This window comes from Vanellus vanellus (assembly GCF_965231255.1).
Source record: "Vanellus vanellus genome assembly, chromosome: 14".
NCBI lineage: Eukaryota > Metazoa > Chordata > Aves > Charadriiformes > Charadriidae > Vanellus > Vanellus vanellus.
In genome coordinates this window covers 4,173,255-4,190,150 of record NC_138919.1, presented here as the reverse complement: position 1 = coordinate 4,190,150, position 16,896 = coordinate 4,173,255, and the positions used below count along the sequence as shown (strand labels likewise).

The 16,896-nt window shown below is 38.4% G+C and overlaps 1 protein-coding gene across 2 annotated transcripts in view; it reads right to left on the bottom strand.

Moving 5' to 3' along the window:
• Positions 1-16,896, bottom strand: part of RBFOX1 (RNA binding fox-1 homolog 1) — a gene marked incomplete at both ends in the record, with an annotated part of 1,320,957 nt that overhangs the window by 1,009,609 nt on the left and 294,452 nt on the right. The window lies entirely within an intron of this gene.

Here is a 16,896-nt window from a genome sequence, read left to right as displayed (position 1 = left end):
TGGGATTAATTTGCTCTTGAGGTAACTGACATCAATTGGTTGTTACAGCTTGAGGGAAAGGAACTGAAGAGAACCGTCTTTCCCACTGTGAGGAGACCATTCACCTCTCACGCATATCAGAAGGCAAAATCAATAAATCAAGAGCAGAGTAATATTCAGGAATATCGGGCAGAAATTCAGGAAACATACCAAAAACAGAACTGGAAAAATATTGTTCTATTTTTGCTAATTTTTAATTTGTTTCTGAACAGAAATGATGAGCAATGCAACTATAAGCTATTCGAACACACCAAGACAATTACCAGGACGTGCTCTGAAAACAAGCCAGCTTAGTTTCATGGTGCCGGCAGCAACAGAGAGTTTGAAGAACAGATCCCATGTCAAGTGTGACAAAGAAAGGTTTGCCAGCTTCTTCTGCCTCATGACATACTGTATTGGGTGCAGGTGTCCGGGTTTTGGCAGCGAGGGAGCTGGAGGGGCTCCTGTGGGAAGAGGCCAGGCCCTGTTCCAGTTCTGACTTCCAGCAACCAAGGCTGACCTTAGCACAAACTCGCTTGTCTCCTGAACAGCCGTGGAACCACAGCAACTATTTCTCTCTGCCAATCAAGGAATTCAATTGAACTTTGTATCTCGGGCTTTAGACACTAAACCATACCTAAGTCAACTACTATCACAAACTTCTACAAAATTCTGTTCAGGCAATACAGATATAATTATCATTTATATTAAAGTAACTTTAACGCAAACACTTTCAATAGACACAGATATACTTCAATATAAGTTAATAACCTGTTATTAGACTATGAAGGCCATTAAACTGTGTTTGTAAAACAAAAATCTTTGGTAGAACTTTATGTCACAATATTGTCGTAACTTTACTAGGTTGAAAAACCCTTAATAATCTCCTCACAAATTTAAGACTGACACCTAGCTATAATTCTGTCGACATGAGAATAGATCTTTCTTTATATTGGTGTTAATAACCACTTTTAAAGGATATCACCAATTCCCCCCATCTTTTAGGAGCAGGAGAGGGAGTGACCAACCATGACTCAGTTTGAGGGGAGGGGAGGGGAAGGAGAACACTGGAGCTCAGACTGTATAGCAAAAACAATTTGTGTGCAGAGCTGCTGTTCAATGGAAGACATCTGTGGATTCACCAAAAAAATTTCAAAGGAATTTAGGAATGGAAATGAACTCCTGTCACATCACAACAAGGTACCTGCATTCACAAAGTGTTATTTAATTTAACCTGATTCACAAACTGATTCAGCTCCATTTGAAATGTGCATCTTTTGTCACTAATAGGATTTTTGAAGGCTGTTCAAGAATTTCTCTCACACAAGCAGAACCTACCCTATTTAAATTCCATTTATTTACAAACAACCTATCACCTTTTTTTTGTTACTTCTCTTCATCAAAATTCTTTAGTGTTAGCAGTTATTTTTCCTTTCCAACCGTACGTAAAGTCATCACATCCATTCTCCGCTAGCATCCCATTATGCTTAACATGCTGCTGTTAGGTCCCCTCACAAGAAAGTCTTTCTACTGAAATTCGGCAGAGTTGCACTCTACTGACTACAATTTAATTACATCTTTCTTGGAGGCAAATGACTACAAACATGTATTGGAGAGGATATAGCCAAAAGCTAGATCAACTTAAAACACCAGTATTTGGACTGGCGTTTCCCGAAGCTCTCATAAATCCTGCCCTAGACCATCTTTCAGAGGTAGCTATTTCTGTCTATCAACTACATAAGTAATGTGAATATAACTGAATAACATGACTATTCCAACCAAGGGCTCACTAATGCCTTGCAATATAATTAAATACTCTTCTGTTTTAATAATTCACTTTATATGTCCAAAGTCTGTATTTATCTTTTACACAGCTAATATCTTCCTGTTGCATTATAGTCATCCAGCGGTCAACTGGATCACTGGACATATTATGCCCATATCTTTCTTCTCCAAGTTATTGTCTGATAAATCCCTGTTCAGCAGTTGAATCCTGGTTAGTTCCTAGAAGCGTGACCTTTTACTTACTATTACTGACATTAATTCACTTCTTTTATTTCAATCTGCTAGACCATCCACCTCTTCCTGGATAACATAACTGGCTCTTCTATATTAGCGATTCCTTCCAGGCTTTACATTTTTATCAAATTTCATTGGCACATTCTTATGCCAAGCATACTAATAAAAAATTATCAAATGAAATGACAAATAACTCAATACAGTGACACTGCTAAGAAAAGCATTATTTTGAGCAATGCAGTACCGTGCTAATACTTGTACAGCAGGGCAGGTTACCAGGCAGTCACACCAACATTATGTTAGTGAAATACTTCACCAACCCTCATTATACAGCTGAGAAAACTGTACTGTATCCAGGCTGCACACAGGGATAAGAATATATCCCGAGATATTTCTGAAAATTCTGTAAAGTGATCCACATACCAGAGGGACTATGATCTTTAACAGTATACTCATCACGATATGAATGGAGACGGAGTGTTTCTATCTAAAACAATGACATTCCTCAAGCTAATGTTTAATTAATAAACAGTAAAAAACATTAATTTAATATTATAGGTCAAATAACACTCATTAAATTAATGAGCTGACTGTTGTTAGTCTGTGAAGATCGGACAATTATCTAAAAGTGTTAATAGATTTTTATTTAAGTTTATGTATCTTAATATAGTGAATTACCACTCAATTTGTATGACTGATTTATTCCTCTCCCTCATCCCTACCCCCCTCCCCCAGTTCCTGAAACTCAGAAATTCTAGACCAGCAGCTGTATCTTCTGTCATGTTTGAGAAGTCAGTGAATGAAGACACAAGAGCAGTATAACGCATACGACAAAGAATAACAGTTTGGAAGTCATTCTTTGCTGTAGGCTTTTGCAAAAAAATGTCTGTACGTCACAGTGTGATTGCTCAATTAAAACCTCTGAGAAGGTATTGCCAGATATCCAGCTCTTTAAGCACAGCACCCACTGAGATCTGTAGCCGAGTCACCCAAGACACAAAACCAATTTATTCATCCACATCCTGGGCAATCCTTGGTAAGGAAGTATCTATAATTATGTATTGATAATAAGCTAATTGTTACAAAAGGGAGGGCATGGGGACAGGCCGAGGGGAGGAGCAGAGAGCAAGAACTGGACTCTAGACATTGTGCCTGTCACAACTACCTCTTGCTGGTGGCTTCCTTTGTAGATCATCCCCCTCACAATAGGCTATTGTTCTTACTGATGATTTGTATGAAGTATGACATTCTTTTACCATCTCTTGCTGTCCCCCTGACATTTTACGTACTAGTTAAGAACACAGCAACTTAATCAAGAGAAATCATAGCTTGGGTGAGGGATTGCTGTCTTTCTCACAATAATCACTCTGTGACATAAAAAAACATGGGGTTATGTCACTTTCTCAGGCACGCTGCAATTTATTTTTCTTGGTCTAGAAGCTATACATGACTAACAGAAAACATACTTTAAAATGGCTTTTTTGCTACTCCTATATTGAGGTTGCTCTCAATTCAGAACTTCCCATTCTACATAAGGAATCCCACGAATGAATACTGACAAAAATGTAGATATGGTGATAACACTGCAAATACAGTAAACAGTCCTTTACACTGTACTTACTGGTTTTAGCATTTAGAAAGGTCTTATCTTGAGGTGTATGCATACATAGTTCCTATTCTCCAGAATTAATTAAAAGGACAGTATTTGCCATTTAAAAACAGTATCCAAACAGCTGCTATTTCAAGTTATGTTCAAGTTATGTCAGGGCAGGTTTAGATTGGATATTAGGAAGCATTTTTTCACTGAAAGGGTTATTAAACATTGGAATAGGCTGCCCAGAGAGGTGGTGGATTCACCATCCCTGGAGGTGTTTAAGAAAAGGGTAGATGAGGTGCTTAGGGACATGGTTTAGAAGTGGTGGTGTTTTTATCAGGGTAGGTTAACGGTTGGACTTGATGATCTTAAAGGTCCCTTCCAACCTCACTAATTCTATGATTCTATTTGTTACGTATCTCAAACCAGCACCTTACCACAAAGAAATAAAAGAAACCAGCTTGAGTGAAGAAAGCTCCCGAAATATGAAACTGGAAAGCTCATTTAACAACATTTTTGTATGAAATATATATGAAATACCCTATGTAAAAGCTCAAAGATAAAAAAATCAGGAAAAACTTGAAAGTTATGAGCCAGGATTCTTGTGTATCACTTGCCTGAAGTCAGTAACCATTTCACTGAATGGTCTCATCTCACCAACATGTGCAGCTCTCTTTCTGTCACTCATTTTTCTAGAGAAGATATTTTCTTCTTAATTTTTTCAACTTCTCACATCAACCTGAATCTTGTACAGAAAATGTACAGTTTCACCTTTAACAAAAACTGCCATTTTCACCTTTAACATCTTTCCACCTTCCTAAGTTCCTATGGAAGGAGAGAAGGGTTATTACAGTCCTAGTCCAGGAAAGAAAAGGCATGGGAGTCCTTCACTGTCTGCTCATGTTTTAGCTCGTCTTGTTCATAAGGCATGCATGTGCTATGTTACAAGAACTCTCATTGAAAGAGCTGCAGCCAAAGGTCCTCCAGTTCAGTGACCTTAACTGTGAACATCATCTATTTCCAAAGCAGGATTAAAAAAAAAAAAAATGCTGCAAATGTACATTTACAATAAGCTTAAGAAAACCACCTCCTGTACTTTGGGCTTTAGAAATTCTTTTGGAATATTAGGCAAAGAGGATTTTGAGAACGAAGAAAATATATAAACCTAGAAGAAAAAAAAATTAACAAGACTGGAATTGTCCTTGATAAGACAGAATTGGTTTTATTTCTTTTTCTTCCACAATTGACATTAATAAAGGGACCGGAGAGTTGTTTGCTTCAACAGACAGGTACACTAGAAAGTAATTTTATTAGAATACAGCTTTTAATGTATGTAAGCCACCTCATGTTTTTGAAGGGCTGTTAGAAGACAAACATGAGTATCATTCATGTCATATAGAATGACTGAATTTTTCTATAGCAATGAGTGGAACATATGGCTGAACGGGCAGGTCATGTTTCATTCAAAGTCTGCCATGACAGTTAAGAAAGTAGGAGACAGTGAGTCAGGTTACGTTTCTTTTTAGAGACAGAGTTTCATTTCTTACACATAAAATACTTGACCAACAAACAATTCTGGAAGAGACTGCCACGCTCTCTCACTATTAACCATTACCTCCACTGCTTAAGTAGTGCTGAAACTACTGCAGTAAACACACCTACAAGATAACTAATTAAGATTTGTACTGACAAGGAGGATCAAGGGCAGAAATTTAGCAAGGTTGTGTGAATGGCTTGGAGTTTATCTAAACAAATGTGAAATATTACTTTTACAGGTTTGTCTCACTGAGCTTAGGTAGTTTTAAAAATTACAGTTTGACAATCACTGTGCTGCAACCTTTTATTAATTTCTGAATTCACCTGTGGGTTGGGACAGATACAAGATTGATTACCCGTTGGTTTTTTTCTCCTTTTTCATTTGCCTGGAACAATCCCTAGTCTGGCTTCTCAAGATTCAGAACATATTTCTGATTGTGATTCACAGTCCATGTCACTGAATAGAATTTGAGATGGTGGAGCTATTTTGTGAAAGATGTGTGAAGACACGAGCCTTATGCTGAGTATTCTTTACTACCTCTGCACTCCATTATGTAAACAATTACCTGCAATATCACTGGTTCACTGTGATAAACAACAGCACTGGAAAGGAAAAAGAAGAAAAAAAAACACAACCAACCAACAAGCCTACCGCTTTAGTAATATCGCAATGTAATATCTGACACTGTTAAGTGTTGGCAAAATTAAAAAAATAAGCAAACCCATAATTCCTAAAGCACTATATTCATGAAACATGAAATTCTAATGTATCTAGCCAAATTTAGTGAAGTAATCGTGATAAACAAAGCTATAAATCTAAATTGTTCTTTTAACACATGTAAATATCTCCATCATAAGCATACAAAAATATGCATGCAAGAGATATGACCTTCTTCCTAAGTCAATTATGATTCATTAGTTTTCATTCACCTCTTTCTTGTTTTCTAAAAGCAATGCTGCAAAGCAAAGTAAAATTCACTTTTACATCCCCATTCGTTAGACTACCAAGAAACCCTGCACATCCAATTATAAATCTAATCCTTAATGGTCCCAAAAGTGGCTGAGCATCAGGAAGGTGGAACTTGATCTGAAAATGTTAACTCACGTAGGTTGTTTTTTTCATTTGTGTTCTTAATATTGTACTGATTTATGCTCAGATAAAGCTCTAAACTAAAACACTTTTAAGTCTTGGATTTTTTTTTTTAACTGCCTGTGAAGGCTTTAGGAGGCCTTTTTATAGCCACTCTTCACTTAACAAAAGTAAGCAAGCTGGCCAAATTGAGACTGTTTAGAAAAGAGAAATTTTGGTGTAGTCTCAGATGGACTATCACCCAGGCAGTGAAAATAAACAACCAGATTTTTAAAAGTTGAAGTTTAAATTTTAAAAAGTCATCTGTAGATTAAGCCAGCTAATAAAATATATGTGCATGCACACATACATACACAGAAGTGCATAAACCTCACAAACACAGCTGGGGCTGATGGACCACAGTCAAGTGAGGCTGCTCAGAGCACTTAAGGCTCATTAGTGGCCTCAGGTTTTGCCCAAAGCTGGGATTGCTGCTGAGAAGAACTGCACTGAAGCCAGTCAATTCACGGCTGTATTGTCTTTTAGGCCACAGTCCCACAGACATTTTATGCTATTGCAAAGTAGCTCTGCTGGGGCAAATAGCTACCCCATTCTCCTCCTGCCCTTGGCCATTTTTCCTATGACTCCATGCTTTCTCCTTATCCCTAAATAATTATTCTGCTTGTCGTGTGGGTATACACCAAACTGGGCAGGGAATTCGCTTGGCTTAAAACCAGCAAAATCCTCAGCCCCACAGAAGCGGTTTGGGTAAAATGCTCTTTTTCAGCACTTGCTCCTGAAAGCATATTTGAGAAGTTACTTGAATATACTGCAGGGCCAGCCCCCTGGGTCTTCCAAAACACTAAACATAATATTCTATCTATGGCCGTCACACATGACTGCCCATTTAAAAAAAATCCAATATATTACAGACATACATGGGTGGAATATGCTGAATAGAGAACAGGTGGAATCAAGACTCATCTTTCATAGATATGTATCTTTAATTAAATTTTGCTCAGTTTACTTACTGCTATGGACAACAGCATTAGATTACTTCAAATTTATGGAAACTCAGTAAGTATACAGGCAATGATTTTAGCAGCTGGTGAAAACTATATCTGCCCTTAACTACTTCGTAATAGTATTTGTGATGCTCAATTAATATTGGCTGTTTTAAGATCTTTCAATTAAATTTGCTGTATAAATCAATATGCAAAATGTGGAGCAGTTATCATGGATAATTCACTTCATGTGTGAAGTCTCAGACATAATGTCTTTTTTTAAAAAAAAAATTCTGTAGGGTAATCAGAGTAAACTCTGTTGATAAGTAACTAAATGGAAAACAAGCCCCCAAACATTTGTTTTAATTAACATATACAATGTTCTTAATTAAAAATGCTGTATGTTTGTGTGTCTATTACAAAGCAGTTTGAAAATGACGTGGTTTTCTCTCTGAAATCTGACTTCACTTTTACAAAGAAACTTGCACTGGACAAAACTTACCAAACAGTTCCTCTTTAATAGTGGGAATAAATCCCATTACTCTTATAATGAGATAACGAGATAAAATGTCAGTGCATAATAAGTTGACCATAAAAAGTACTAAGTTTTTGTATGTAGTGAAAATGGACTTTGTTATCTGTCTTTTTAAAAGTAAACCTAAGCCTACTTCATCCATACCTTTTACAAACTATCCGCATATACTGCTACGTTATCACCTATTATAATCTTTACAGCTTTCAGAAATTAAACAAAACTAGGATAGTAGTACTTCTCAGATAGTAGAAGTTTTGGAAAAATCCACAACTTAACTATAATAAATTATATCTGAAGTTAACTATTGAGCCTCTGCAGCTTTTCCATGGATTCTGGTAAAAATTACATAAATGCTCCCTGCTTATTTTCTTAACTTAGCAAAAAGAACATGAACTGCAATATAAATATAAACACAAAGATCTCTGGTGATTTTTTTTCCACACGTCAATAATCTTGTAAGGCTACAGAGCACAGAGGCAAGAGAAGAGTATGAAAAGCTACCTATGAAACGATTCCCCTACCATCCCTGCCTCACAGCAGCCCAACAGCACTATTAGCACTACTCATTTCACCTAGGAGCAATAAACTCAAATTTTTTGGAATGTCCACATTATGCCAGAATAATACAAAAATAGATGAGGAAGCAAAAATGAGATAGATTTAGCTCCAATGTCCCGCAATAGCTGCCATAATTGTGCAGCTAGCTCATTATATAAAGTCAGTCCCTTGAGCCTACCATGTCCCAGTTAAGCGACAGTAATAGAAAGCAGCTGTATGAGGACATTAGGTCAGCGGAATCATTAGCCCCTAAAATTGCATCACCATCACTCCTCTTTGGCAGCGAGGCCTTCACACATCACCAGGCTCCTAAACAGCAGGTCAAACATTACGACGAACTTAACCCAGTAACTCCATTAACAATGAACCATGGCTCGGCGCTCCAAGGAAGCCCACACCTCTGGAAACTTCCAGCAGTGTAATGAATTTCCATCGCCTCCCCACACCCTCATCCCCTCGGCCGCCAGGGCAGCTCTGGAAAGGCGGTAAAGCTGGCTGGAGAAGCGCGGTACCAAGGGAATGCACCGTTACCTTTGGTTTCCTTGAAGTTTGCCATACAACAAACAAGAACGGCCCCTGGTTGGCAGACGCAAGTTGTGTAAAGGCGCCGTGGCGGTAACACGTTCCAGGCGCCGCAAGCCCCCGCCGCCGGCCCAGGAGCGCGAAGCGCCCGAGGCCTCCGGGCCGCGTGCCTGAGGGAGCGCGCGGCGGGCGGCAGCTCTCGCGAGCGTTGGGCAGTGAGAGCGGGGCGGTGCCGCGGGAAGCCGAGGGGCGGCGCTGCTGCGGCCCTGAGGAGCGCGAGGCCCGGCGGGTACCGGGGGTCTGAGGGGCGACCGGGCGGGAGCGGGGCTGTGCAGCGCCCGCGGTACCGCCGGCGGCTCCAGCCGTAGGAAGCCGAAGCCGCCATCAGCAGCAGGTCCCACACGCTGCCAGGAGCGGGAGTATTTTATGCTTATTTAAATACAATAATTCTTAGCCTGCTCCCAAAGTCAAAATCTAATATCTGGTTGAGTCACTGTCATTTTTTTCATTGCTTCTTTCTCGCTTCCTCTCCACCCTCTGGCACTGCCAGAGAACCCTCATACTCTTTGGGGGTTTTCTTTGAAAACCCGTTCTCTGAAGACTTCGGGAGCGGGAGCAGGGCAGCGCCCGCGGGAGGGCCGCCTCTGCCAGCCCTGGCCTGCGCGGCCACCGGCGGGGGGCGCAGACGGGCCTGGGGCAACGGGGTCTGGTTTGAAGTTAATTTTTGTATGAATAGAGTACCCTTACTGAGAACAGCAGCCATATCATTGCGAGTTAACAGTTTTAAGTGGATTGTTTGAAAGACGTTTGTCATTTTGAGGGAAGCAACACCGAGTACTTGAGCCAGATGCTTCGGTGACAGAGATCTGCAGGGCTGTGCTGTAGCTGGTTTCCACTAGTTGAGGAACTGGCCCGGTACGTACATAAATGCCCATATTCCAGGGGGACACGTTGCCTCCTACATAATTTATACAGTTGTGCTTCGAGGCTGCAAGCACAGAAATGAAGACAAAGCTCTTCGTCAATGCTCACATGTATTCTGATTAAAACAGAAGCCTGTGAAGTTAGCCAAGGTTTTCTAAAGTCTGGAGGCTCATTTCCACCTTTTACCAGGGTGAGTCAGCACGTCCCTGGTGGGACAAAGGTTTCTACAGGGCTCAGGTAAAGCAAGCGCCCTGCCTTTGTGGTCGTGACGAGTTTCAGTCAGAAAAGCGACAACCCTTCTGTCAATGTCAAACACTAAATAAGTTTGACTATATGCTGATGTTCTTCAAATTGTTTCTACTAGCAATAGTTCTGGATGGTTTGTTTGGGGGAAATTAATGATGATACACCAAGGTCGTTGTACCTCTGCTGTAGTGAACAGATGTTAACATATTAGTGCCACCTTCCTGTGCTGCACTAAGCTGGAGCTACTCCTGGTTGTCATCGTATGAGGTGAGGCAAAACCAGCCAAACAAAAAAGCCCTGTCTAATAAATTCAGTCTAAAATGCAACATTTAAAGAAAAGAGATACTGCACTTTCAAAAGCCGTTACTCTGTATCATTCTCATTAAAAAAAAAACCCACCACTTTTTATTTTTTTTAAATCAAACCAAAGCTAGCAGAACAATAAGAAACCAAATCTTTTCCTCTCAGCAGTATAGACCATTTTCAATGCCATTTGTAAGCTGCCTATTTATTCCTGACATTCACAGCTTGAGTATATCTCCAGTTCATGTCACTCTGTTACTCTGAGATAGAAATAATCAAGTATTTTTCCATCTTTTTGCTGGGAGGATTCAGGGCTGGCTTGTGGCTATCCATAGCTCTGTTAAATTGGTATGAGATTATCGTGGTAAACTCTGTAGAGGAGTAAGACATAATTCCAAAGACTACAGTTAGTAGAGAAGGGAGTAGCTTGCAGAGTGGGAGGGAGGAGGACTGGTATAGGTTGATGTACAAAGGTAAAATAGAAGACATTTTGACCCATAAATCCCTCTTGTCCAGGTCTTCTTTAAACCAAGTTTCTTTCTTCCTCTCTACACCTTATGTCACACCACGGCAGTCCCAGATTGTCAAGGTCCTTCATCTAAGCTTCACATTTTTATTTAAACAGTGAGTTGTTGTCAGGAAATTCTTAGCAAGGCAACATTTCCTATCTAGTCCACTGGAGCCTGGTCTTGGTGATCTTTGGGATATGCTACAAAAGAAAACCTCTCCTCAAGCTGTTCTGGGGAAGAGGACAGGGGTCTCATTTACATAGAAAATATTTCACCTAGAGTGCCCGATTGTGGCTCTCTCTAGAGGGCAACTGAATTTTACAACTGACATTATGCACTTCTTCTGTGGTAAAAACGTGCATAGCCTAAAGGAAAGACATGAATGCTAAACTGAAACAAACACTTTCTTCTTAATAATCTCATAGCAACAACACATTTGGCAGTGCTTTAAAAAAGAGGCTGGGGATAGATCAGTATGATGAAAGCAGTGAGGTACTTCAACAAGATAAAGCAATACACGGGCCCTTCACAGGGAAGCTTAAGATTTATAGTTAAAACTTAACCGATACTGACCAAAGTACTTTCTTTCAACTAATTTTAATGTATTTGGGGTATATCATTAGAAAATGAATTACGTAAAAACCCCAGCAACCTAAGAGTTAGCTGCAGAGAACATAAGTTCCGTTTGTCAGAAAATTCAGAATTTTGAATCATATTTTCAAATATCTAGCCCTTGACAAAAAGACTGTCACTGTAGCTGGGAAATGAATAGCAATTCTTCCATCACTTTGGCCCCAAACAGGGGACTTAACATCAGCACAGCTTGAAAGTCCATTTAAACTGTGACAGGGCTGTAAAAAGCTCTTAGCATAAGCATTTCCTAAGAGAAATTCTCATCTGTTTCTAAGCTACAGCTGTTGTTTATTCAATACTGATAGCATACAAAATAAGAGCTGTATCACTCAGTGTCTCAAACCTATGGCGTAAAGCTATTTAAAATCCTTTACTCTGGATTTCTCTTCATTAATAGGTGTATACCTGTTTCTCAGCTGTCTTTAATACTGGCAAGCTTTCTTTTCTGTGAGCTATGACGTCAATAGGTTTGAAATTTGACCCATAAACACTCCCTCAGTGCAGTTACACTATCAGTGGTGGTATATGAGCTAACTGCACGGCCTCCTCTGTCACTTCTGACCATTATCCAGAGCTCACTGGCACAACAGTTATTATTATTTTATGACTATTAGAAGAGTCTTAATCCTCGGACTGAAAGATCACAGCAAGAGATGCTTACAATTTCCTAGAGCAATAAGAAAATAATGCAATGACTTATGTAAAAAACTTTAAATATGGACACTACCACAGGCTTTCATTAAGAAGCAGAAACTGTCAATAAGCAACACCTATTCTTCCCTTCATGAGATGATCCTCCGACTTTAAAGGTATGGTTAAAAAGCAGAATATATAATGTTCCGTATGTTTCAGAATTTAAATCTAAATAATGTAATAAAATCCAGTAACCAGTGGTGTCCTTCAAGGGTCCTGCAGAAATGGCTTTGTCTTTTGGAATCTTCCCTGTGTACCAAAAAAAAATAATATCTAAAATAAATCAGCTTTTCTTTAAGCTCTCTGCTCCAGGATTTATGTACAGTGAATGATTAGAAAAATTAAGAAGTCCATGTGGAAGCTTTTCAATTACAATGTACCTCTTGAACACCCTTGATCAGAACCTCCAATACTTTACAGTGTCTCTAATACTAAAGTCAGGCCTTGTTGAAAAGCCCTTGCAGACTGGAAAAGCAGTGTTCAACTGCCTCCAGTTCTGTTTTATCCAGAGAAAACTAAGGATTGTGGAATAGCATCTTCTGACAACCATTTTTTCATTTTGACAAAAGAAAAAAAAAGTGACATTTCTGAAGGAGTACCGGTACCAAAGGGGACCCCCTTGCACCTCAGTTTCTATTTCTGTTTTTCACAAAGTACTTATATTACTGTGTAAACAAAATTCTAGCAGATAAGTGAAGACCCTTCACTTCGTTGCTTAAGCCAATTCTGCTTGACCTCTCAATCCAGGTATGACTCTTTCAAAGCAGATGAAAGCTCTCCTGCCTGTGAACCTTCAATCGGGTCCTTATATCTGTTTAGACCAAGGGAACATTACAGAGTTCCATCAGTTCATGATGATAACCCAACGAAAAAAAAAAAACAAACATATTCTGTAGAGAGAAGTCACATCAATATAAAACAAATGTAAGTTCAGTTTCACTTAAAGGATATTTTAGTGGTAAGTTACCATTTTAAAAGAAAAAGAAAACGAAAGCATCACTGAAGCAACAAAGAACGCACTAAACTATAGCCAAACTGGATCCAGTAGCACACAGGACTACACAAGTATGTACTGATGTGGAAAGCATGGTGTGCTTTGGCCCTTGGAAAGCTACAGTGTACATAACTTGAGTATATACATACCGTTGGCTCAATTCTTTCCTCTGGTATTTATTTAATTGTAAGGGAGGTGACTGGTTTAAACAATGGCCAAGTTATCAGGTGATGTTTCAGAAGTAAACAAAAAACTAAAACAGAACCTGTATCAAAGCAAACAAGGCTGAGGTCATCCGACTAAAGAAAGTAGTTTATAAATGGTGGTAATGCTTAGTACAAGCCTTGGAATCACAGGCAGTTTCTACTTTAGCTGTTACTAAGAAACAAACTATGCAAGAGTTCTGTTTTTCACTTTTGTTCTTCTGAATAATCATCATTACTCCACAGCCTAATAAAATGAGGTTGTCACCTGTGATTTGATGTCTCTTATTCCAGGCTGTTTGTTATCCCTACAGTGCCCTGGATGCCCATTTCTACTGATTAACTCCGGCACCCCCATGGCCCACCAAGTAAACGGACCCTCACTCAAAGGGGTGGGGGGCAGCACAGGGAAACAGCAGCCCTTGAGGCTGCCTGGCTGGTCTCTCTCAAACAGGCAAACCGGCTTAACCTGGTGTAGGTAAATCATAGCTCAAATATTAATCTGAATCTTGTTTCCGTGGCTGAGGGAAGTTTCAACAACATAGAAAATCTAGAAATGCAAGAAAACCATAAGCTACTCTCAAGTCTTAGCTCTGCAGGTAGGCGTGACGGGCAGGGGGTTGCACGGGATTAGTCCTCTGTGGAAATCCAACAGCGTTAAATGTTACTCTGAGATTTTTGTGTGTATGTGTGTTACTGACAGCCTTCTTACACTGTGATTGTTTTAAATTACTTGTCTCTATATACCAGTGTTCCCATCAGTCCATATTGTTAATTTTTCATTTCTCAATCAAGAATTCATGGAGGTTAGTGTGACATTGCTGCAAATATCCTCACAGCCTAGCAATGTAAATAATGGATACGACTCCAGAAATACCAACCAGCCTTTTATTGTTCTGGGAAACTTAAATCATGGCTGCCTGAACTCACCTACTAGTAAACAAAAGGGCTTGTCTCTGCACTGCAGTAAATCCCTCATCTTTCAAGAAAATTAAGTATGTAATTGAAATCACTGTAGTTTTGATAAGTGCACACAGATATTTAACTGTGACAAAGCTTGCAAAGATGCACTGAATGCGAGTATTTTTTTCTCTTTAAAAAACCAAATTTTAAAATGCTCACAAATTTTCAGAAGCTCTAGTGAAATTTAACATATATAGTTAATGCATTTCATACTACATCTCAGTAAACTCCATATCCTTCTTTTACATTTCTCCTAATTTTTGTCATTGATTTAAAAGTACTATAATGAACAGCTATAATTGCTCACCTATTTGTTCCTTCCATTTTCCATTTAACCTCAATGATTTTAGCTTCTCTTATTTCCTTTGGCACTGAAAAGTATTTTTACAGTATTACCAACATAACGTATTTGCTAGATTTCCACTAATTAATTTTCTATGAATCTTTCAGCCTGGAAAAAAAACACATTTCTGCATGAAAAATGAATTATATTTTCTCCATTTCCTTACAAATTTACATTCTGAGCTCATCTGTGCCACATATTCTTTATGGATAATGAGCAAGGCATCTTCACTTAGCTGTCACTGTAGAAGTGAAATGTTTACAGTGTGTGCTTTGCAGATTCTGGCAGCTTAGATTCTAAGAATACTTTCTTATTCATGACAATAGGCATTGCCCTAAATTTCTCTTACACATGAACAGAAAAAGACTGATTTGAAAAATCCTTGAACTTTGTTTACCCCTAGTAATGGTCTTTTAAGAAATGTTAGTTTAGATACCTCATGCCGATGACACGTTTCAAGAGATGTGACAAAACCTGTTAGGCACCTTAATGTCTTGCAGAACTTCCTGGGAAACTGCAAATATCTCTAAATTAATGGAAAGATAAATATCTTCATTATGAATCTTATGAGCAAAATAGCCATCGTACAACTTTTAAATGTCTTTTTCCACCATATTTATTCTGTAACACTTTGGGTATACACTATTGACGTAAAAAAGAAACCTCAGGCATGAATCTCCTGCCAGTTTTGAGCAGAAGACTTCACTAATTAATGAAAAATATTTCTAATTAACTCTCTGAAATTCTTTAGCAAAGTACATAAGGATATACCTGCTGTAAAGATTATTTTAAGATTTCATTTCATGTGCACATGTCCAGTCACAGGCTTACAATGACATGCTTAAGCCTGCAGGCTTTATTGAACCAGGTCCTGGAAAAAAAAATACCTTTTATCCTTCGTTCTTAGAAAACCTCATATAGTTTGAATAAATCTTTGAAATAGGACCAAAAGAATCTCACACAAGATCGGCTTTCATTGAAGTAATAATGTATGATTCATATAGATACAGTTCGAAGGTTATTGCTGTCAGGTTTTGAACTTGTGCTATAAAAGACAAAGTGAAAGATTCTTCTGACCATAAAGGAGAAAAGTGCCTTCATACAGCCTTCTGCAAATCTTTCTGTCCTAAGTTTAGCTCTTCAATTAACCTGAGCATACTCGAACCTACTGGGATTGTTTTCTGTAATCAATCAAATTTCCAAGTGTAATTATTTACATAGTCTTTAGTTAATTGGATTAGATCATTTGGACACATTCTAAAGAAAAGCCAGTTATTGAATGTCAATGATTCAAATATTTCCAATGCCTTTTCGAGTTCTGATTTAGAAAAATCTGGATTGATTCTCAAAGGTCTTTTGGATTTCTTTTGCTCCTGTAACAGTATCGTTATGCAAATACATCAGTCAGAACTCCTGTTTTCCTATGAACAAAAATTTGCAGATATACACACTCCTGTATAAAATCAGTCAGAAATATTCTTCTCTATAGTTTCTATTTTTAAATGATTTTTTAAAACATATATAAAACTACATTTTCAGTTTCTTATTACTCTAAAATAACCATTGGAAGTAATTGCATTTTGTAGAATGCAGCAACTTTTGCCACTGTAGGTATGCTGGTAGAGTGACTTTTTTGACATTTCAATAGTTTTATTGCTTATAATATTTCCCTTAGAAAACTGTATCAGGAAAAAAAAATTTTGTTATATAAAACGCTGGTACAGTGGGCAGAGTAGCAAACCTAAGCCTTCTCAGATGTATATTAAAATCCCAATCTGAAGCAAAGTCGTTATCAGACAAGTAACAATACAAATTAACCTGTGATTCAGTAACATCTTTATTATTTTTTCCATCTTAATAGTAAATGAAATACTTTAAAACTATTTCCGGCCAATCATATAGCCCCATGGTCCTTTTGAATTTTCATATTACCTTCTTGCTGTAAGTGAATCTCACGTATCTGAAATGGTAATTTGGCATACACAAATGCTGAATTCCAGTATTCTCTGAAATATCATTGGTTTTGTTCTTTGACACATTGTAGAGTGAATGGAAAAGTACTTTCAGAATCACAGCATCCAAGGGCCAGAAAAAGAAGTTCTCTGTTCTGTAGCAACCTCTAAACTTCTGAAGGTTAAATACAATGCAACTAATCAGCAGCAAAGGAAAAAAAGCAAGGGTTTTGTATGAGCAGCAGAAAATGGTACATAGTATTTCTTTTTGTAAACCT